This window comes from Oncorhynchus kisutch, linkage group LG10 (genome assembly GCF_002021735.2).
Source record: "Oncorhynchus kisutch isolate 150728-3 linkage group LG10, Okis_V2, whole genome shotgun sequence".
NCBI lineage: Eukaryota > Metazoa > Chordata > Actinopteri > Salmoniformes > Salmonidae > Oncorhynchus > Oncorhynchus kisutch.
In genome coordinates this window covers 31,834,548-31,857,398 of record NC_034183.2, presented here as the reverse complement: position 1 = coordinate 31,857,398, position 22,851 = coordinate 31,834,548, and the positions used below count along the sequence as shown (strand labels likewise).

General features: G+C 39.2%; 1 protein-coding gene across 1 annotated transcript in view; it reads left to right on the top strand.

The window, feature by feature from the left end:
* The window catches only part of LOC109898051 (BMP/retinoic acid-inducible neural-specific protein 3), a 70,181-nt gene that overhangs the window by 4,679 nt on the left and 42,651 nt on the right, over positions 1-22,851 (top strand). The window lies entirely within an intron of this gene.

Here is a 22,851-nt window from a genome sequence, read left to right as displayed (position 1 = left end):
CGTGAAGCTACAACATAGACAATCACCCACAAACAAACAGTGCAACCCAGGCTACCTAAGTATGATTCTCAATCAGAGACAACTAATGACACCTGCCTCTGATTGAGAACCATACTAGGCCGAAACATAGAAATGCCCCAAAACATAGAAAAACAAACATAGACTGCCCACCCAACTCACGCCCTGACCATACTAAATAAATACAAAACAAAGGAAATAAAGGTCAGAACGTGACATTCACATCAATGCGCTATGTAGATCAATCTGATTGTGGACTTCAGGAAGTGGCAGAGGGAGCACACCTGCCCTCCAGGACAACTACAGCACCCAATGTCACAGGAATGCCAAAAATATCATCCAAGGACAATAACAATCTGAGCCACGACCTGTTCACCCTGCTATCATTCAGAAGGTGAGGTCAGTACAGGTGCATCAAAGCTGGGACCGAAAGACTGAAAAACAGTTATCTGGAGGCCATCAGACTGTTAAATAGCCATCACTAGCCGGCTTCCACCCTGTTACGCAATCATGCACCTTAGAGGCTGCTGTCCTATATACATAGACTTGGAATCACTTGCCACTATAATAATGGAACATTAGTCATTTTTTAATAATGTTTGCATACTGCATTACTCATCTCATATGTATATACCGTATTCTATTCCACTGTATTTATTCAATGCCACTCCGACATTGCTCAATATTGATATATTTCTTAATTCAATTATTGTACTTTTGATGTGTGTGTATTGTTGTGAATTGTTTTTTAGATACTACTGCACTGTTGGAGCTAGGAACACAAGTATGTCACTACACCTGCAATAAAATCAGCTAAATATGTGTATGTGACCAATACAATTTTGATTTGATTTAGACAACAATAATAAGTGATATCTGTATCACTTGTAGGCTACACCACTGCTGTCGTCCTTACGTCCAAGCATTTATTCACGTTGGATAATCTTTGGATGTCGACAGCAGTCACACCATTGGAATACATACAGTAGCTTGTACTGTAGCCTACAAAAACCTATCCTGCTCTTTTCCTGCCATTCATCAAACACATTTGATTTCAGTCGTCTTTGACATGTGGTCAGACTCACTCTGGTAGAAAAAACGTAAACCTACGCCTTTTTCAATGCTGATTTGAATGTCATTGAGAAAACAATGTTGTGACAGTTTTTTCATAAACATCCTTTCTGAATTTAAAAGTAATCCTAGAAGTAATAATTTTATTTGAAAGTATCTGTAATCTGAGTACAATATTTTTGCTGGAAAAGGGTTACAGTTTTTTATAGTCCGTTAACATGTCACGGATTACATATAAATCGGTTACTCCCCAACCCTTGGCTTTGTGGTGTATACCCACGGCCCATTATTTTATTATAATGAGCAAACTGGTGGATCAGTGGCGTAGCGGCCCTAACTCGTATCCGAGCCTGACGGAGAGAGAGGACAACAGAGAGAAAGGAAGACAATAGGAAAGATAGAGAAAATGTGAAGTGGGGAGAGAAGGTAGGAAAGAAGAGAGGATAGTAAAGGAGAGGAGAGCAGGACACAGAGAGATTGACTGATTAGGGCATTAAAACAAAGACGCCTCCAAGAATGCTTGGTAATTGAAAAAATATATGATTCCAGGCAATGATGGGACATGTACAGTCACAAACCTTACCTCAATAAGACAAGCAAAATTATATTAGAAACGGGTGAAAAAGATAGGTAGCATGTGTTCTTGTAATGCTGTCGTTACTGGTCAATCCCCAAATATGTTATTCTCCCTCTCTTGACCTTCTCATTTTACATTTACAGTTTATATACACCTTAGCCAACTACATTTAAACTCAGTTTTTCACAATTCCTGACATTTAATCCAAGTAAAAAATCCCTGTTTTAGGTCAGTTAGGATCACTACTTTATTTTAAGAATGTGAAATGTCAGGATAAGAGTAGAGAGAATGATTTATTTCAGCTTTTATTTCTTTCATCACATTCCCAGTGGGTCAGAAGTTTACATGCACTCAATTAGTATTTCATAGCATTGCCTTTAAATTGTTGAACTAGGGTCAAACATTTAGGGTAGCCTTCCACAAGCTTTCCACAATAAGTTGGGTGACTTTTGGCCCATTCTTCCTGACAGAGCTGATGTAACTGAGTCAGGTTTTTAGGCCTCCTTGCTCGCACATGCTTTTTAAGTTCTGCCTACACATTTTCTATGGGATTGAGGTCAGGGCTTTGTGATGGCCACTCCAATACCTTGACTGTGTTGTCCTTAAGCCAATTTGCCACAACTTTGAAAGTATGCTTGGGGTCATTGTCCGTTTGGAAGACACATTTGCAACCAAGCTTCAACTTCCTGACTGATGTTTTGAGATGTTGCTTCAAAATATCCACATAATTTTCCCTCTTCATGATGCCATCTATTTTGTGAAGTGCACCAGTCCCTCCTGCAGCAAAGCACCCCCCACAACATGATGCTGCCACTCCTGTGCTTCACGGTTGGGATGGTTGCCAGCCTCCCCCGTTTTCCTCCAAACATAACGATGGTTATCAGTTCTACAATATCAGTTCTACGATGGTCAAACAGTTCTATTTTTGTTTCATCAGACCAGAGAACATTTCTCCATAAATAACTATCTTTGTCACCATGTGCAGTTGCAAACTAGTCTGGCTTTTTTATGTCGGTTTTGGAGCAGTGGCTTCTTCCTTGCTGTGCAGCCTTTCAGGTTCTGTCGATATAGGACTCATTTTACTGAGGTTGTGGACAGGTGTCTTTTATACTGATAACAAGTTCAAACAGGTGCCATTAATACAGGTGGAGGACAGAGGAGCCTCTTAAAGGTCTGTGAGAGCCAGAAATCCTGCTTGTTTGTAGGAGACCAAATACTTATTTTCCACCATAATTTGCAAATAAATTCATTAAAAATCCTACAATGTGATTTTCTGGATTTTTTTCTCATTTGTCTGTCATAGTTGAAGTGTACCTATGATGAAAATTACAGGCCTCACTCACCTTTTTAAGTGGGAGAACTTGCACAATTGGTGGCTGACTAAATACTTTTTTTGCCCCACTGTACCTGCTGGAGCGCGTGCTGCTATGGTGACCAGCAAGATATACCTGCTGGAGCTGCTATGGTGACCAGTGAGCTGAGATAAGGGGGGACTTTACCTAGCAGGGTCTTGTAGATGACCTGGAGCCAGTGGGTTTGGCGACGAGTATGAAGCGAGGGCCAGCCAACGAGAGCGTACAGGTCGCAGTGGTGGGTAGTATATGGGGCTTTGCTGACAAAACGGATGGCACTGTCATAGACTGCATCCAATTTATTGAGTAGGGTATTGGAGGCTATCTTGTAAATGACATCGCCAAAGTCGAGGATCGGTAGGATGGTCAGTTTTACAAGGGTATGTTTGGCAGCATGAATGAAGGATGCTTTGTTGAGAAATAGAAAGCCAATTCTAGATTTAACTTTAGATTGGAGATGTTTGATGTGAGTCTGGAAGGAGAGTTTACAGTCTAACCAGACACCTAGGTATTTGTAGTTGTCCACATATTCTAAGTCAGAACCGTCCAGAGTAGTGATGTTGTACGGGCGGGTAGGTGCATGTAGCGATTGGTTGAAGAGCATGCATTTAGTTTTACTTTGCTCCCCTTACATGGGTAATAATCTCCAAGCTGGGAATACGGTTGTCAGCCCCTTGGAGGCTTGGTGCATGTACAAAGAAAAAGTACCAAATTCAACCATGGGTGCTTGTTAACTAAAATAATGGCAATGCGTGTAGTCGTGTTAAGGTTTTCATTGTTTTCTTGTCAGAGTTTTATGGTTTTGCATATGACTGTGCATTATATGCTGTCGTAATAGGGTTGAGGATCAGATCAAGCTGTCATGATCGTCGTAAGAAGCGGACCAAAGCGCGACAACACGAAGTAAACTGAACAAGACAATAAATGAACAACGACCGTGACGCTATATACCAAATGTGCTGACACAAGCAACTAACATAGAGAATCACCCAACAATGACAAAACAGGCTAAATATGGTTCCCAATCAGAGACAACGACTAACACCGGCCTCTGATTGAGAACCATATCAGGCCAAACACAGAAACAGACAAACTAGACATACAGCATAGAATGCCCACTCAGATCACCCCCTGACCAAACAAAACCTATAAACATACAAAGCAAAACTATGTTCAGGGCGTGACACATACCTATTGGGAATTCTTGATCAATCAAAATGTACCTCTTTTCCGTATAGAATGACAACTTTTTGTGTTTTGTCTTAATGGTTGTTTCTTTACTAAATAGGTAAACTCAACAGTGTGTTAGTCTGAGAAACATTATTGAGCTGGTTGGTTTATTGTTGTTGAAAGCTTGAAATGTACACACATTGAGAAGTGATATTGCAGCAACAGTTTTTAAAGTGGGTAATTGTATCAAATATATATGCCTGAGAGAGAGAGAGAATATATTCCACACTTAAATAATAGGTCATCATTCACGCACACACCGCCCTGTCTTCATAGTTTTGTCATAGCTTCTAATTATCGTTTCTAATCACAGATTGAATATAGATGGCCTTGGTTTCTAATCATACTTTCTAATCAATAAGCGGGTCATGTTGACCCTAAGAGGGCAGAAGATATTGTTTACAAACAGTGTGAATAAAAAACCTTGTTTAATTGTATAAATAGTCTTAATTAAAAAAAAACATACATGTAAATACCTAGAATTAAAAATACTGTGAAAAAACCTTGCTTGTTCTATTAAAAAACCTTGTTTCATTGTATAAATAGTCTTCATTTTTTAAAATATACATGTAAATAGCTAGAATTAAAAAGACTGTGAAAAAACCTTGCTTGTTCTATTTCAGATCCGGATGTTGACGCCATAGAATTGTCGGTGTCAAGAAGGTTGGCCGCATCACAGAATAACCGGTCGTCAACCTCTGAAATGTCATTAAAAAACAGGGATATACCCCCGCTTTGGGTGTTTCATTGGGAATATTCGGTGAGCCGGAATCCCCCAGCTCTAGATGTATGTGGCCTTCTGTGCCGTTTTTTTCGCCTGGTAGGAGTCTGAAAGAAAATAATACATACAAAATAGGTTATTAAATATAAAAATATGTTAGATACATAAAATTTCAAATACAGTGCCTTGCAAAAGTATTCGGCCCCCTTGAACTTTGCGACCTTTTGCCACATTTCAGGCTTCAAACATAAAGATATAAAACTATATTTTTTTGTGAAGAATCAACAACAAGTGGGACACAATCATGAAGTGGAACGACATTTATTGGATATTTCAAACTTTTTTAACAAATCAAAAACTGAAAAATTGGGCGTGCAAAATTATTCAGCACCTTTACTTTCAGTGCAGCAAACTCTCTCCAGAAGTTCAGTGAGGATCTCTGAATGATCCAATGTTGACCTAAATGACTAATGATGATAAATACAATCCACCTGTGTGTAATCAAGTCTCCGTATAAATGCACCTGCACTGTGATAGTCTCAGAGGTCCGTTAAAAGCGCAGAGAGCATCATGAAGAACAAGGAACACACCAGGCAGGTCCGAGATACTGTTGTGAAGAAGTTTAAAGCCGGATTTGGATACAAAAAGATTTCCCAAGCATTAAACATCCCAAGGAGCACTGTGCAAGCGATAATATTGAAATGGAAGGAGTATCAGACCACTGCAAATCTACCAAGACCTGGCCGTCCCTCTAAACTTTCAGCTCATACAAGGAGAAGACTGATCAGAGATGCAGCCAAGAGGCCCATGATCACTCTGGATGAACTGCAGAGATCTACAGCTGAGGTGGGAGACTCTGTCCATAGGACAACAATCAGTCGTATATTGCACAAATCTGGCCTTTATGGAAGAGTGGCAAGAAGAAAGCCATTTCTTAAAGATATCCATAAAAAGTGTCGTTTAAAGTTTGCTGATTATTTGGACTTACGCCGAAAAATGATCGCTTCCCAATCACTTATGTCCAGTAGCCTTCAGAAATATCCATTAGGAGGGATTCACTTATTCACATCTCTTTTTGAATCTGTCCTGGCAGCTAAATATTCGGGCCTGTGGGTTTGCGCTAAAGCTGTGGTAACATAGTGTTAAAGTATATGCCCCACGTTCTGTCCCTAACTAGCGAAAGTACGGAATGAGTTTACAGGGCCGTGGTGGCATTTTTTTCGGGAGATATCATGTATGCAACACCCTGTATATTTGGCGGTGAATTCAAACAGGAGGGGATGTCGAGACATTCTGTCTACAACCGGGGTGGGGGGCACCGGGCGCTGATTAGAGATATCAATGTTTAACCCCGGGGGGGTCGGCAGATATCTGGACATGCCGTATGCATGATAGTGCAAACATTGGTTTCAAACGATTCTCTACAGATAGAATGGGGCTACATGGTTGGGCCCTGTTGAACACATACACACACAAACGCCCCCTTTTGTTTTTGAAACGCACACACACTCCTGCTGCTCCGTCACACGCACACTCACTCACACACCCTGATTTTCCCTGTCTTTTTTTGTTCGCGACAGACCGGGGTGATGGCTGGAAAGGACATTTTCCCACCGTTAAAGGGTGAGATACTGTTTTAAAACCATTGATTTAATTCCAAAATATATAGTACAAACTTTTTAAAGACATGTTAGAATTAATTACCAAATTGTACTACTATTTAAACATGCATCGTTAGTGTTTTTATGTAAAAACATTGGAGGCCTACAGTTGTACATTATTACAAACTTTATAACATACCATTGTAGGAAAGACTATAAAATAATACATGTTTTTTTCAGACATTACATTTCTTCGTGACAGACCATGGTGATGGATGGAAAGGACATGTTCCTGTCATTAAAGGGTGAGATATTGTGTATTCTATAATAATTTAAGGTCCATAAATATTTGATGCAAAATAATGAAAGCTTAATGTAGTTCAGAGAGCACGATCAGCAGGGCGGGCGATAGAGTACACAACTGTATCAACGGCTTGAATATCTGACAAAATAATATGTATACAATGTATACAATATATTTGTTTATTAGACCTACCAACATATAACACAATATTGAGATACTAAAAAATTTATATGCAACCGGTGGACTGATCTAGACTATGTTGAAATAATCTAAATGAATGCAGCGACCACTTAATTAAAAACTATAGATGCATTTGACCGTAGACCATTTTGTTTTATAATGGTTACATGTTCAGTACACACCCCTGCATTCTATATTATAAAGTAGGCTGTTGGTCTTTGAGGTCCGTTATGTCAATTTACCTTTATACATCTCATTGACCTACTGTCAACTCCCTCAGTTGTAAACATCTACAATAATCATTAGACGTACGCGTCAGAGTTATCATACCCTGTGTCGGAGTGTGTACAGAGTTGGGTAAATCCGCTCTTTGCTCCCCACTGACATGGGTAATAATCTCCAAGCTGCTCTAAACGTTGATGTTTTGGTGTCTCTAGGTTCATCTCTAGACTGTTGAATGAGGCCTGTTACAACTTTCTTACAAAACCTTTAAAGGGAGTTTGTGAAACCATTCAGTCGTGGATGTATGTAAAACATATTTAACACGTATTGCAGGTTACCTGTCAGATCTTGATGTGTTGGCTCTCTATGTATGTACATGTTTATAATCCACATAGTGTGAATATTGTTTTCCATAAAGTTAATAACCCCCTAAACCGAAATATGAAATTATCGCTTCGCCTATCGTTAAAGCGTGAGATACCTTTTTAAAACCAGTGATTTAATTCAAAATATTTAGTACATATATTTTAACACGTTATAATTCAAAATGTTTACTATTTCTTACAGATAAAGGGGCTGGTTAGCCCTGACCATTATCCGTTTTGATTTCACCATCGAAAAGACGCTTGCCCGCTCCATCAACTCCGTACGTTTTCCCTCCATGTGTAGATCAACCGTCCTGCATGTAAATCCTGGGTATGCCCACATCATTAATTAATAAGATGTGTAGAAAACTGTTTAGCCATAAGTAAAGGCCTTTCATAAAGAGGCTGTCTTGATTGCCTGTGCCACATTTTTAACACGTATTGCTTTTTACAGAATACTACTGTTGTACATTTTATATCCACTAGCAGATTTTGTCGCATTTGCACAAATTCTGTCATGTTACTGTGGTCTTTTTAAAAGTCAATAAATATGTGTGTAAAGTGTACATGTTTGTTTCACTGTAGATTTGTTTAAGCCCTCCTAGAAACACCTAATTTTATCCCACAGCATTAATTAATAAGCTGTGTAGAAGCTGTTTAGCCATAAGTAAAGGCCTTTCATAAAGAGGCTGTCATGATAAACCTGAATCTGAAATTACCTTTAGGATCTTTTCTTTGGGGTTCTAATCTCCCCAGGTGTACATGCACTGAAAATCCATAGGCTGGAGCCATCTGGAAGCTCTGTGCATGTACATATAAAGAGAACTAAATAGGAAACTAGGCTGAGAAACATTATTTAGATGGCTGTTTAATTTTTGTTGAAAGCTTGAAATGGACACAATGCCAAGGGACCTTGTTTCTAACACACACACACATTCCTGCTTCATAGATTGCAACCATAAGGGCAATAGAACTGGGGGGGTTTGGGGCCATACACTTTCAAAAGTTCAAACACAGAACCCCCCCCCCCCAGTCCAACCAGGTCCCTAGAGATCAATCAGCATGACAACTTCAAAGGATGCAATATAGATATAAAATAACACACCCTCTAACACGTGACCACAGGAACAGGATGGCCTTTCCGGAGGCCCATATTTGGACATGTACATGTCATCATGGACACAGGGTCATAAATCTACATTTTGACCCGTGCCGTCTACTTTATTCTCTCTCTGGTTGCAATTTCAGTTTAATCCACAAGAAAGAACAGAACAAATATTCCAAAAAATATTATGGTTAAACTAAAATATAGTAATTGATTTTAAAAAATGTTTGAAAAAATGTGTAAACGGTATCTTTGCAAATATCATTAATAGGACTGTTGGAATTATGTCACACATTGCAGCTAAAAAAATATTTGGAAATGTCTGCTCTATTCAACATTACCTCACAAATGGAAGAGGCAAGTGGAAGGGGGAGAAAGGAAGGAACTTGTCAGTCGGCCCTGCGTTAAAGACCAGAATTGGTTAAAGAAAATTGAGAATTAAAAAAGTATAACAGTTTCATTTCAGGACCCCAAAAAATGGCAGTGGTGCCATACAAATACATTTTCTATGTACTGATTCCATGGCACATGGTTTATGAACTGATTCACAAAACAACGCTATAGTCAAAATGTAGGGTTTTTCAATGTAAATGATCATTCAAAATTCTTGCAACCAATAGAATATAATAACACTCTTAGCAAAGATCTTTAATTTACAATATGTAGAGTCTATGAGAATAGAAATGTTAAGAACTTTTATGAAATATCCCAGCACACTTGAAAAATATATGGTAAATATATATCAAAACTGGATGGTGTTCAGAGATCGACGGGAAGGGTGTGTGAAGCAGAAGGATGGGACTGAAAACAAACAAAAGATAATTATTTTAAAATATGCTGTGTCTGTAAAATATATAAGCTCGAAATAGAAGCCTAAGTGTTGTCCATTAGTGTACTCCAATTAGGTGAGAGGTGGTAGGGTTAAGCAAAAATAATGAAGGAACATTTATTTAAAAAAATATACAGTACCAGTCAAAAGTTGACAAACTTACTCATGGTTTTTCTTTATTTTTACAATTTTTCACATTTGTATAATAATAGTGAAGACATCAAAATTAAATAACACATGGAATCGTGTAGTAACCAAAAAGTGTTAAACAAAATAAAATATATTTTAGATTCATCAAAGTAGCCACCCTTTGCCTTGACGGCTTTGCACACTCTTGGCATTCTCTCAACCAGCTTCATGAGGTAGCCACCTGGAATGTATTTAAATTAAAAGGTGTGCCTAATTTGTGGAATTGATTTCCTTCTTAAAGCGTTTGAGCCAATCAGTTGTGTTGAGACAAGGTAGGGTTGGTATACAGAAGATAGCCCTATTTGGTAAAAGACCAAGTCCATATTATGGCAAGAACCGCTCAAATAAGCAAAGAGAAACGACAGTCCAACATTACCTTAAGACATGAATGTTTTCCAATGTGAAAAATGTCAAGAACTTTGGAAGTGTCTTCAAGTGCAGTCACAAAAACCGCTATGATGACACTGGCTCTCATGAGGACCGCCACAGGAAAGGAAGACCCAGAGTTACCTCTGCTACAGAGGATAAGTTCATTAGAGTTACCAGCCTCAGATATTGCAAATAAATGCTTCACAAATCTCAACATCAACTTCAGAGGAGACTGAGTGAATCAGGCCTTAATAGTAGAAGATCTCTCCATGTGTGGTTCCCACCGTGTTATTTAATAGTTTTGATGTCTTCACTATTATTCTACAATGTAGAAAATAGTAAATATAAATAAAAACCATTGAATGAGTAGGTGTGTCCAAACTTTTGACTGCTACTGTATTTCCCTACAAAATATATGGGTGATTGGAAATTATGCAGACAATTACATTGATGGAAGCCACAATCTATCTGCAATTTTTAAAGGTGATCTACCCTCTAAAGAAAATCTAATGTATCCCATAACTGCCTATTCAAGTGGGCTTTTTATGTGAGTTTTAAATCAATTTGGTGTTGTTTTTTATTCAACGTGGAAAGGAAAAGCGCTCTACCTTAAACCTTTCAGTAGAATAAATAAACACACACACACACACACACAGTACACAAAACATTAAGCCTTCCATGACATAGACTGACCAGGTGAATCCAGTTGAAAGTTATGATCCCTTATTGATGTCACTTGTTAAATCCACTTCAATCCTTGTAAATGAAGGTGAGGAGACAGGTTAAAGGAGGATTTTTTAAAGCCTTGAGATAATTGAAAGATGTATTGTTTGTGCCATTCAGAGGGTGAATGGGCAAGACAAAATATTTAAGTGCCTTTGAATGAGGTATGGTAGTAGGTGCCAGGCGCACTGGTTTTTGTGAAGAACTGCAATGCTGCTGGGTTTTTCAAACTCAACAGTTTCCCATGTGTATCAAGAATGGTCAACCACCCAAAGGACTTCCAGCCAATTTGACACAACTGTGGGAAGTATTGGAGTCAACATGGGCCAGCATCCCTGTGGAACGCTTTCGACACCTTGTAGAGTCTATGCCCTGACACATTGAGGCTGTTCTGAGGGCAAAATGGCTGGGTGATGCATCTCAATATTAGGAAGGTGTTCCTAATGATTGATATCTCATTTTATACACACACACACAAACCTGCCACCATATCAAGTATCTAAAAGGAAATAGCTGTTAGCCCAGTTTTTACTTTTATATATACGACTATTCACTCAGCAGAACTAATGCTCTTTTATTTAGGAGGGACCTTTTGAGCCTGCTTGTACCCGGCCACTGTCTCTCGTTTTCAGAAGAGGCCTATGTGTGCTTTACTGAGATTTATAGAAGCATTTGCCCGCTCTGCTACCAGCCTCCCAGTGATATGCAGGTAAATCAAGTGAGAACTTTACAAGCTGAATAGCCATACTCAAGACATTTTTTTTATCATTCCTTTCCAGAATTGACTATTCAAGTGGGATTTTTGTGGTTTTACATCGATTTGGTGATTTTTATTCAATGTAGAAAGGAAAAGTACTCTACTTCAATGAACCCTTCAGCAGAACACTCACTCACTCACTCACTCACTCACTCACTCACTGACTCACTCCACTAATTGATTAGATCCAATTGAAATCTTTAAGCCCCCACACACACACTTCTGCATTATACCTCCTGTTGAGCCAATTAAAAATAACCGATGCTCATTTCAAATTGATTCGGGGCTGCAAGAACTGGGAAAAAGCATATTTTAACAGCACTCAGGTTTTTCCTTTTCCAGTGAGTTGTGCCTAATGTTTCAAACAGAAAGATAAATCAGTCATGTGATGTGTAACATACAAGGTAAAGCACTGACCAACATAATGTAGCTTCACATGTTTGTTCAGTTAATGAATTATTCCTTCAAAGCAGTAAATAACAAGCTGTAGTCCATGTTAGCTTACATGTAATAGCATCCACTAGCCTACATGGCGCTCTGATTTCATACTGTATTAGACCGCTGGCCAGGCAGTCATCTATCGTCCCCTAAAGCATCAGTCTATACTCAAACAGTCCATTACTCAAAGTGACAGCCATATTAGAAAGGATATTTCATTCTGTCTTCCACCACCTGACACTGTCTGCCACTGTTTCTAACACCCCAACTGAATCTCTGCTTTTTAATATTGGTTTTGAAATGCTTTCAATGGGAAACCTTCTTTGATGCTCTCCCAAACCCAGAACCGCCTCATCCTATACGCTGCACGTAGTAGTAATGCACGGGTTTATTCACCCGCACTCACCCGCAATTGCCAATAGCTCATCCGCGACCGCCCGACTATGTGATAAAGTGAAAATCTGTGGCCTGCACCCAACCCTAACCCGCAAAAACAGAAGATGCGCTTTATTTTACACAATTTATTTTACACGATTTTTAACGTCTAATTTAGATATGTTTCTGCTTATAATTTCTGACATTTTGGTAGGCTATTTGTTAGTCAACTTCTTTTGTAGTCTATAATTAGATACTTGCAGCTTCTCTTCTGTCATTACTTGTCATCCTAGGCCTCTAGAAGGCTAAATAAACCCTTGTTCACCAGGATAATGTCATAAATCAATAGAATGAATGCTTCAATCTAGTTGACTTTGGTAAACTTTTCTCTTTCATCTCTGCTTACATTTTTTTCAATAATTTTGATCTGTTTTAAGGAAATTAAAAGCTGAGACTACCCAACATATTTCTGATGAGATTTCAGTTCTGCTTGGATGCATATTTTATGTGGTCGTTAAAATACTATCAGCTTTTATGATGCTAATAAAGATAGAACTTTTTACAGTCCCTAACTGCGCATTCACATTCTCTCAAGATGCTAAAAGAAAGAAATCATGTTTCTCCACTCCTGTTCCCAAGTCAAAATGTACATTTGGTGTTTCATTTTATAGCAATTCTGCAGGAGTTAATATTATATTAGGCTATAGACCTATAGTCAGTGTCCAGATACTATTCCATTTAACCCATTTGAACTGTAAAGTTCCCTTGACGTGCCATATTTGAAGTTCTGTCCTATGACTGTCAAATGTATATGGCCCCTCACAATCACTGCTATCATCCACATTTACTACTTCACAAAATCATAGAGTTTCTAAACGCAGAGTCATTTTTTTATTGTATTTAACTTGGCAAGTCAATTTAGAAAAAAATATTATTTACAATGATTGCCTACCACGGCCAAACCTAGGCCAATTGTGCACCACCCTATGGGACTTCCAATCACAGTCGGATGTGATGCAGCCAGGATTCGAACCAGGGACTGCAGTGACACCTCTTGCACTGAAATGCAGTGCATTAGACCACTGTGCCACTCACTGTGTCACTTGTGAGACTTTGAGGAACAATTGCAAAGCAGATCACGCAGACCAGGCTGGGGTTTGATTCATACACACTTGGTCTCTTTTCTGTTTTCTTGAATTAGGTATCTCCAAAATGCAGGTGTTTCAGCTTAGCTCAGTGCTTTATGTGGTGGTGGGGCAGCCAGCAGAATGTGTAATGGTAATGTTCTCTAGTTGCGCTGTGATTGGATCAGTGTTCTGTCAAACATGGGGACACTACATCACCGCGAAATCTACAAGTAGAGCTAGAAAATTCAAGCCCCTTGGGTGCTGCCATAGAGTTACATTAGAAGTGCCTATCCATGAAGGCTCAAGGTCATTGGCCACAGGTAATATGAGGTAAAATAACACATCTACAGTAGCTGTGATTGGACTTTCAAAATCTTAGTTAGCAATCTACCAGCTCAATTCAGTCTCATGTAGCAACATATGAAATTATGTTTTTTACATTGGATGAAAATACAGACTCCGAGCTAGAAAATGGCATATCATACACTACAGTTCAGGAACAATGGGAAAGTAATTTTGAAAGTTGATAAACTTGTAAACTCACTTGAGAAAATGTCCTTTGATTTTTTAATACTACTACTGTAGAGCCCTACTTTGTCTACATCCATTCAGCATTGTTCACGGTATCCCGTCCGCGGGATGGTTGAGCTAACGTAGGCTAGTGTGATTAGCATGAGGTTGTAAGTAACAAGAACATTTCCCAGGACATAAACATATCTGATATTGGCAGAAAGCTTACATTCTTGTTAATCTAACTCCACTGTCCAATTTACAGTAGCTATTACAGTGAAATAATACCATGCTATTGTTTAAGGAGAGTGCACAATTTTGAACCTGAAAAGTTATTAATAAACAAATTAGGCACATTTGGGCAGTCTTGATACAAAAATGCAATGATTCATTTGGATCAGTCTAAAACGTTGCACATACACTGTCATCTAGTGGTCAAAATATAAATTGCACCTGGCCTGGAATAATGGCCTTTCTCTTGCATTTCAAAGATGATGGTACAAGAAAAATACAAAAGAACGTTTTTTTTTTTTTTCTATTATCTTTTACCAGATCTATTGTGTTATATTATATTTATATTATCCTACATTCCTTCCAATTTCCACAAACTTCAAAGTGTTTCCTTTCAAATGGTACCAAGAATATGCATATCCTTGCTTCAGGGCCTGAGCTACAGGCAGTGGCAGATTTGGGTATGTCATTTTAGGCGATCCTAAAGCTTTATCACCACCCATCTCTTTAAGGGTTGATCTGAGCATTCTGTATTAACAGCAGTCAATCACCCAAGCTAACTTGCTAGCTACTTCCAGAAACAAGTGAGAGAACAGCTCACTGAACATTACTCTCTCTAGCAGAGCTGGTTAGGCTGTTATGTTATCCAGAGCGTTGGTGACTGCAACTATGCTGTCAGATTGTCCATTCGTATATTCAGAGCATTTCACTCTCGGAGCGTTCAGAGTGTACACTGGATGCTCTGGCTGAGGAGTAGAGTTGATCCGAACATTCTGACCTCACAACGGTAGTCAAGCACCCAAGCTAACTGGCAAACATTGGCTAGTGTGCTAGCTACTTCCAGACACAAATGACAGAACACCCAACTCTGACCATTTTCCTCGGCTTAGCAGAGCTGCATAGGCTGTTTTAATGTTATCCAGAGCGTTGGTGACTAACTGTGCTGCTGGCAACAATTGAATTATGCTAGCTAGCTAGCTAGGTAAACAATGAAAGCTAGCTAACATTAGGCTAAACTAGTCAACTAAATAGCTCTGCAATACGAATAATAAGATCACACACTTTACGTTAGCTAGCGAGCCCGCTAGCTAACATTAGCTATCTAACAATAAACTTTAACTTGAAATGAAACTTGAAAATGAAATTAGGAACGTGTAATATCTGAAAATGTAGCTAGCTAGACTATCTTACCCGTATACATCATGGATGGACGTGTCTCCTGTCGGATGCCATGGTTTCCCTTAGTTTGAAGATGTAATCCGGAGACAGGTGTTGTTTTCCATCTCCTTAGCTATCATACTCGAATTCCACTGATTTCAAAACACGGCCCTCCAGAAAGTGGAGAGCATCACTTATGCAATTTTACTACGTAATACATTATTTATAAAAGCCGTGTTAGGAAGGATTACCTGGACATAATGACCAGCTCAAATAGACAGAAGTGTGCTATATGGCAGACCAATCCAAACTCATCCCTCGGCATGTCCAGCCCACTCATTATCTCAGCCACTCATGGCTAGCGGGAAGGTTGCTCAATTCTTCTCTGACTAAATCAACTTGGCTCGTAATTTTAATAATTTTAATAATTTTACTTTTAAAAAGAAAGTTCACATTCGAGAAGGCATTTCTGCCAACAAACGCATTTTGATAAAATGTGAATTAGTGACCCGCAACATATACGCATAATTTCCTGAAATGGGTCACACACATATCCTAAAAATCCAAAACAAATAGCTAAATTATCCATAGTATGACCATAGTGCATATATAATAAATCCCTGTGTTCATTTAATGAAAATATTTGCCTCTTTTGGGTCTTGAAATGGTCAAAGATATTTACATACACACCCCCGAATGGCTGATAAGACAGTCTAGAGCCCACCCCCTTCTACTATTATAATCAGATTACATTGTGACATCATGATGTCGGCCAATGCCTGAAATTCCAGGATTTCTTTTCAAACTGCTCGTACACAAAAATGGTATTAACTTTTTCACCATTTCTGAGTGTTATTTCAACTTCATATTGTGGAAATATCATTAAACAAACAGCAACATCAGGTTCTTAGCTGCCAAATGGGGGACACTAAAACATTTTTCAAGCGAGGTGGGGTGCCCCCCCCCAACCAAATCTCGCCCACACCTCTTACTATTCCTTTGCATAACATAGCAGCTTTTCTTTGGGTGTTGATGTGTAAGACATCCGAATAGGAGAGGAGCTGTAGATCTGCAGATATATTATTATTTCACAAAGGCTTTGCGTCCCCCCAGCGCCTGTATGAAAGCCATTGTTGACAGTCATACCCGTAGGAGAGGCAATACTGTATGTGGGTTAATTAGGGCCAAAAACCTTTTTTAGTCAGCACCCAAGGGGAGATTGTAAAGTTTATCACTTCGTTCTTCCACACTTTGAAGATGCTTTTGGGGATGGCTCGCAGACAAGTTTCAAAGTGGACCAGTTACTTCCTCCCCTCCTCCTCTCTCCCTCCTTCCCTCACTCCCTCTGCCTTCAAGTGTATTCAATGTTGGGAGATATCACAAAGTGAGGGCCATCCCCACATTAGCATAGTTGCAGTGCCAGCGAAGGGAAGGCGCATCATCTCTATGGCTCCGGTGTCCTAATGGGTATAGTGGCTGAACAGATGTTCTGAGAAACACTACTCTCTCTTTTCTCACTCACTCACTTACTTACTCTCCCCCCGATCCCTCTCTCTCCTCTGAATGGGACTGGTGGAATGCTTTAGACAGATTAGGTTGGGGAGTTCCCAAACCTCATCAAGCATACAACAGTACAGTATCTCCTCTGAGCCGAGAGGGAGAGTGAAGAGACTGTCTAAACACTGCAGTAGGTCTGACACTGTAGGTTAAACAGTCTCTGGATGTGTCACTCAAAAAGACCGGTGCAATCGAGACAGACCTTTAGCTCTTTAGAAGTAGCTGTCGTAGTAGTTGCATAGTAATGTCACACTTAGGGCTGGCGATATATCAAATTAATTATGTACATTCGATTGTATGTTTTAACACAATATTCCAAATGCCTGTATTGCAAGAATCAAGGTTTATTTTAGTTTTAGTTTATGGCCGCTTGTTCTCATGTTGTCTTTTGGTCTCATCTCCTTCACTCCTTTTGTTGTGACTGTGCACCCTCCCATTTAGACTCACACACCAAGTTCCTCCTCCTGCCACTCAGAATAACACCAATTAAATGTCTCTTCTTTCTCTCTTTCAACTCACTATTTGCATTTGAGGTTTGGTCCAACAGCTCATATGGACACAAAAACACACTGAGATGTTATTTTATTGTAATAGAGGAGAACCGACATTGTGTGAAGAGCAGACCCTACTGAAACCGGAGTATCAATTAACATTGATTCTGGAAAATGAATGATCAGTTTCTGTTGAGTGCAGCATTGCAGTACCATGTACCCCTAGCAGCATTTTAGCCACAGACTGTTATACTAGCTGTATAGTCTGTGTTTGTTAAATGTGCAAAGACCATAAAAAAACTATTATATAAGGATTTGGCAACTCATTCTCGTTCTGAGAAATAAGTTGGGCCACTTGATATAAACATCTGAACAAAGTGGACAGGCTAGCATGCTGTTCAAACAGTTGGAGACAGACAGAAGGGTGTGTTCATAACAATTTAACTTGTATACCTAGGTCTATAACAGGTGACTGTAAAGGCTCTCGAGCGTGCATAAAGGAAATATATAAAACATGAGCTCTTTGAGAAATGTTCTGTGAGAACGGAGTAGAGATTACGTGAATGAATGGCATTATTAATAATCAATATGATTATTTAGCATGGATTTAGGGCAATCCTCTGTGGGACATCTAAATGGGTCACAGAGCTATAGAACCAACCATCCCTGGCCCCTTTTCAAGGCTTTCGGCACTAGCTACTAGTCCAATCTGCTGAATGAACAATGAGAATGAAGACAATCGCCGTTTATTATAATTTCAATATATTGTAATAATGTTGTCCTGTTGTGTCTAAAACTGAACATAATAAAACCTAATCAAACTCAAAACATAAAAAAATGTAATATGATTTTATATTAAAATCTGTACTTCTGTGCTGATTGCTGGTCTATTCAGTCAGTGTAACTAGGGCTGGGTGATATGGCCTAAAAATCATAGAAAAAAAGTTTCTAATGAATGGGCGATTCACGATAAATTGTATATGGACTTTTTAAATGTTTTCTCTAAGTCAGCTTTGTTATCCTAAAGCAAAACAACTGGCATGTTCAAGAGAGTCTCACCTTTCCATAGAGGGGTCATATTAGTGTGAAGCCCAAAGTGTTCGGATGCTACAGAGGTTGGCAGATCGGCAGTACCATGTTCGTGAGAGTCTTTCCTTAGAGTGGTCATGTTAATTGGCCATATTGTAGGCCAAACAGTTCGGCTACTACAGACATTTTCATAAAAAATACTTGTCGCCAAACCCACTGGCTTCAGGTCATCTACAACATCCTGCTGGTAAAGTCCCCCCTTATCTCAGCTCGCTGGTCACCGTATCAGCACCCACCTGTAGCACGTGCTCCAGCAGGTATATCTCTCTGGTCACCCCCAAAACCAATTCTTCCTTTGGCTGCCTCTCCTGCCAATGAAATCTCTGAAACTGGAAACACTTATCTCCCTCACTAGCTTTAAGCACCAGCTGTACATAGCCCATCTATAATTTAGCCCTTCTACAACTACTTCTCCCCTACTGTATTTATTTATTTTGCTCCTTTGCACCACATTATTTCTATCTCTACCTTGCACATTCTTCCACTGCAAATCTACCATTCCAGTGCTATATTGTATTTACTTTGCCACCATGGCCTTTTTTTCCCCTTCCGTTTGTTGTTTTTGTATTTATTCGTTATTTCATGTACCGTCACTTTTTTCATTAAAAACATGAGTAACCACCACGCTGCATTTCGGTCCGACTCTCTTTCGACAAACGAAGAACGCTGTTACAGACTGGTACTGTATGTGACTCGTTTCAGGAAACTAGCTGTATGTCACGTGTCATTACTTCACAGGAGAGCTATTTGAACAAACTTAAAAAATATATATATGTTTTTAGACAGAAATGCCTTTTGGAACATGTGAATTTTCATGTGCCTTAATAAGAAATGTTTATGCCATCTGTAAATACTAATAAAATTGTTAAATTACGAGCCTAGTTGGTCTAGCCATGGAAAAAGACAGCAATCTTCTCGCTAGCCATAATTGGCTGAGATAATGAGTTGGCTGGATATGCTGAGAGATGAGTTCGGATCGGTCTGCCAGGTAACACGCTTCTGTCTATAACATGAGCTGGTCAGTATGTGTGGGTAATCATTTCTAACATATTTTGAAAGATATCACATAGTAGAACTGCATAAGTGTTGCCCTCCACTTTCTGGTGGACCGAGTTTTGAAATCAGTGGATTTAGATTATGATAGCTAAAGAGATGGAGAAAATTCTGGTGTTTGATTGAAAATATGCAGACAGATTTGGAAAGAAAATGCACGCAAGGCTGTTGTATAGAACAGCTGTCTCCAGACTACTGTTACATTTTCAAACAAAGGGCAAGCATGGCATCCATGACAAAGAGGGAGAAGCATCGATCCATGTATACTGGTAAGATAGTCTAGCTAGCTAAATTTTTAGATTTTTACACATTTCTAATTTTGTCAAAGTTGTTTTCATTTCAAGTTAGTTTACTATTAGCTAGCTAGCTAACGTTAGCTTGCTGGCTCGCTAGCTAACGTTATGTGTATGATCTGTGTGGTAATATTATTCCTATCTCCGTCATTTGCATTGCTAGTTATAGGCTAATGTTAGCTAGCTAACATTGAACCTGGTTGGCTACCTGCAGATTCATGGAGGGTAGTAACATTATGAGTTGGGATTATGGTTCATTGTTTACCTAGCTAGCTACATGTCTAAACAAAAGACTCCACTCTGCAAGTAACCATTTCAATAGAATGTTCATGATGTTACTGCGACAACTGTCGATAGCCAGAGTGAATTTACCACCTACGTCTATCTACTCCGATTTCAAAGCACTCTTGTCTGAGTGTGCCAGAGTGCAGAATAACTGACCAATTTACGAACGCTCAACACCCGTTGAATGTGGCCGCTGTCAGTAAACATGAGCAAAAAAGCATAATTAAATTGTTGCCAGTAGCACAGTTCCAGTCACCAACACTCCGGATAACATAAAAACAGCCTAACAAGTTCTGCTATTCTGAGTAAAATGGTCAGAGTGAGCATTTCTCTCATTTGTGTCTCTAAGTACTTAGCAAGCTAGCCAACATTAGCCAGTTAGCTTGGGTGCTTGACTGCAGTTGTTAGGTCAGAACGCTCGGATCAACCCTACTCCTCAGCCAGAGCATCCAGTGTGGGCTCTGAACACTCTGAGAGCGAAACACTCTGAATTTACAAATGGACAATCTGACATCTTTATGAACACCCAGAGCACACTCTGGCATTCCAGATTGAATTTACGAACACACTTGTAGTATACACCAGCCTTTAGCCTTGAAATCTTTGGTTGTTTAGTATATGGCCTCATGTGAATCCTTAAAGAGATGGGTGGGGCTAAAGCTTAAGAGAGTGTGAAGATGCTGAATGGGTGTAGACAAAGAGCTCTCCAGTAGGTGTACCAAAACAATCAAGGGCCATTTTCTCAAAAGTGAGGTTACAAGTTGATCAACATTCAAATAATTACTTTCCCATTGTTCCTCAAATGTAGTGTATGATATACCCCTTTCTAGCTCTGAGTCTCTACTTTTTTTAGCCAATGTAAAAAAATAATAATATTTTTTTTGTTGCTACATAAGACCAAATCGAGCCAGTCTGCCACAGATCATTCACATTATATCCCAAAAGTTGGATTCCATAAGATAATTCATCTGATAATAAGTTCTCGTAGAAATTTTGGAGAATTTTAAGTCGTCGACTTCAAGTTGTTTTTGCAAATAACTAAATAAACCTGACACGAGTTGAATTAAATGGAAAATGCTTTGAAAATAAATAAAAATCTTGCTCAGTGTTCTATTGACATTTCACAGATAAGCTGGTTTGTGTTTCGAAGTCTTCGAAAAATAACAGGAACTTTACATTTACATGTCATATCTCAAAATCGAAATCTATCTTACCTCTGTTTTATGTCCTCCAGATTTGACGAGTTCAATGATAAGCCTGTGAGCTATTCTTAATTCTCGCACAGCATCCAGTCTAGCAGACGCAATGCTATTTTCCAGATTTTTAACCACTTTTTTTTCTCTGGCCATTGATTTAGTTGCCCTAATTGTTTACCATCCTACAAGGGTTAATAACTACAATAGGTTTTGAACAGATTATGATAGAGACATGAGGTTGGACCATTTGTCTTCTCAGAGGACTATCTACACAATTAACATATTTATTATTTTACCCATTGGTCAAAAGATGCGTTTTTGATTGGACACCCTAATCATTTGCATTCTTATCACCCAGAGCACTTCACACATACATTGCCTAACAAACATACACCCATCTCTGGCCTTTGTGCGGTGGCTACAAACAGCCCTGGGTTAATAGCTGGCCCACGTTGTGTACTGTATAATAATATTTGAGTGGCTGTATAATAATATTTCAGTGGAGCCACCAGGGCCTTTGTTTTCTCTATTACGACTGGTAATAATTAAACTGCCTTTCACACCACAGCCACGGCCTCGGCTACGACAATCCTTGTTGTTTCTATATATATATGGTGGTGTTCCAGGTCACCTAAATTGCAGTCACACTGTGCAGAGCAGTAGATTGCTACACTGATGTTGTTCCTTGGATAAATACTTCTCCAGGCATTATGACATCCCAAACAGGGAGTATTCTTGCAGGCCTAGTATCTACATAATATAAAGAATGTGAACAACAATCTCACTTCCTATTGAATGCAGAATGAGGGAGAGCTGTTTGTTGTTTTGAAAGTCTCTGAAAAAGTGTTTTATTGAAAAGGTTTGGTAACTAGTTACCTTTTTGAGTCTGAATCCTGCAACATGGTTGGCATCAGTTGCTGAGACCACTGCCATATGTCCAGGGATCCTGCTGACTAAGGCTCCGATGAGCTGCTTGCCATAGCAGATAGGCAGCTTACAGTGGCAGCTAGGCTATCAAGCTGGCGGGGTTTCCTTGAGGGCTTGAACGCAGCTTGTCTCGGACTTGTGACTGTCTATATCCCTGCTGTTTGTTGCTGTTTCTATCTTCCTTGCTACTTGCCCTGTCTGGAATTGTGAGGAGTAACATCATAGCTTACATTTTTACCATGACAAATACCATGGTAAAGGACATTAGTGTCTCTCTATCACAGTTGAAGGATATTTTAAATAAACAAAAATAGTTCTACAAGCAGTTGTTACAACAACAACAAGAAAATAGCTTCAAGTGTTTTGTCCAAATACTGGTGGAGTCATCTAATTAAATAATAGATTACATGAGCAGAGAGGTCCAGGACCCGAAGAACAGTTTGCAGTTCTTCCGGGGTCAACTCGATTTAGTGTCAGCAGGAAAATGGCAAGATGACAGCAATCTGTA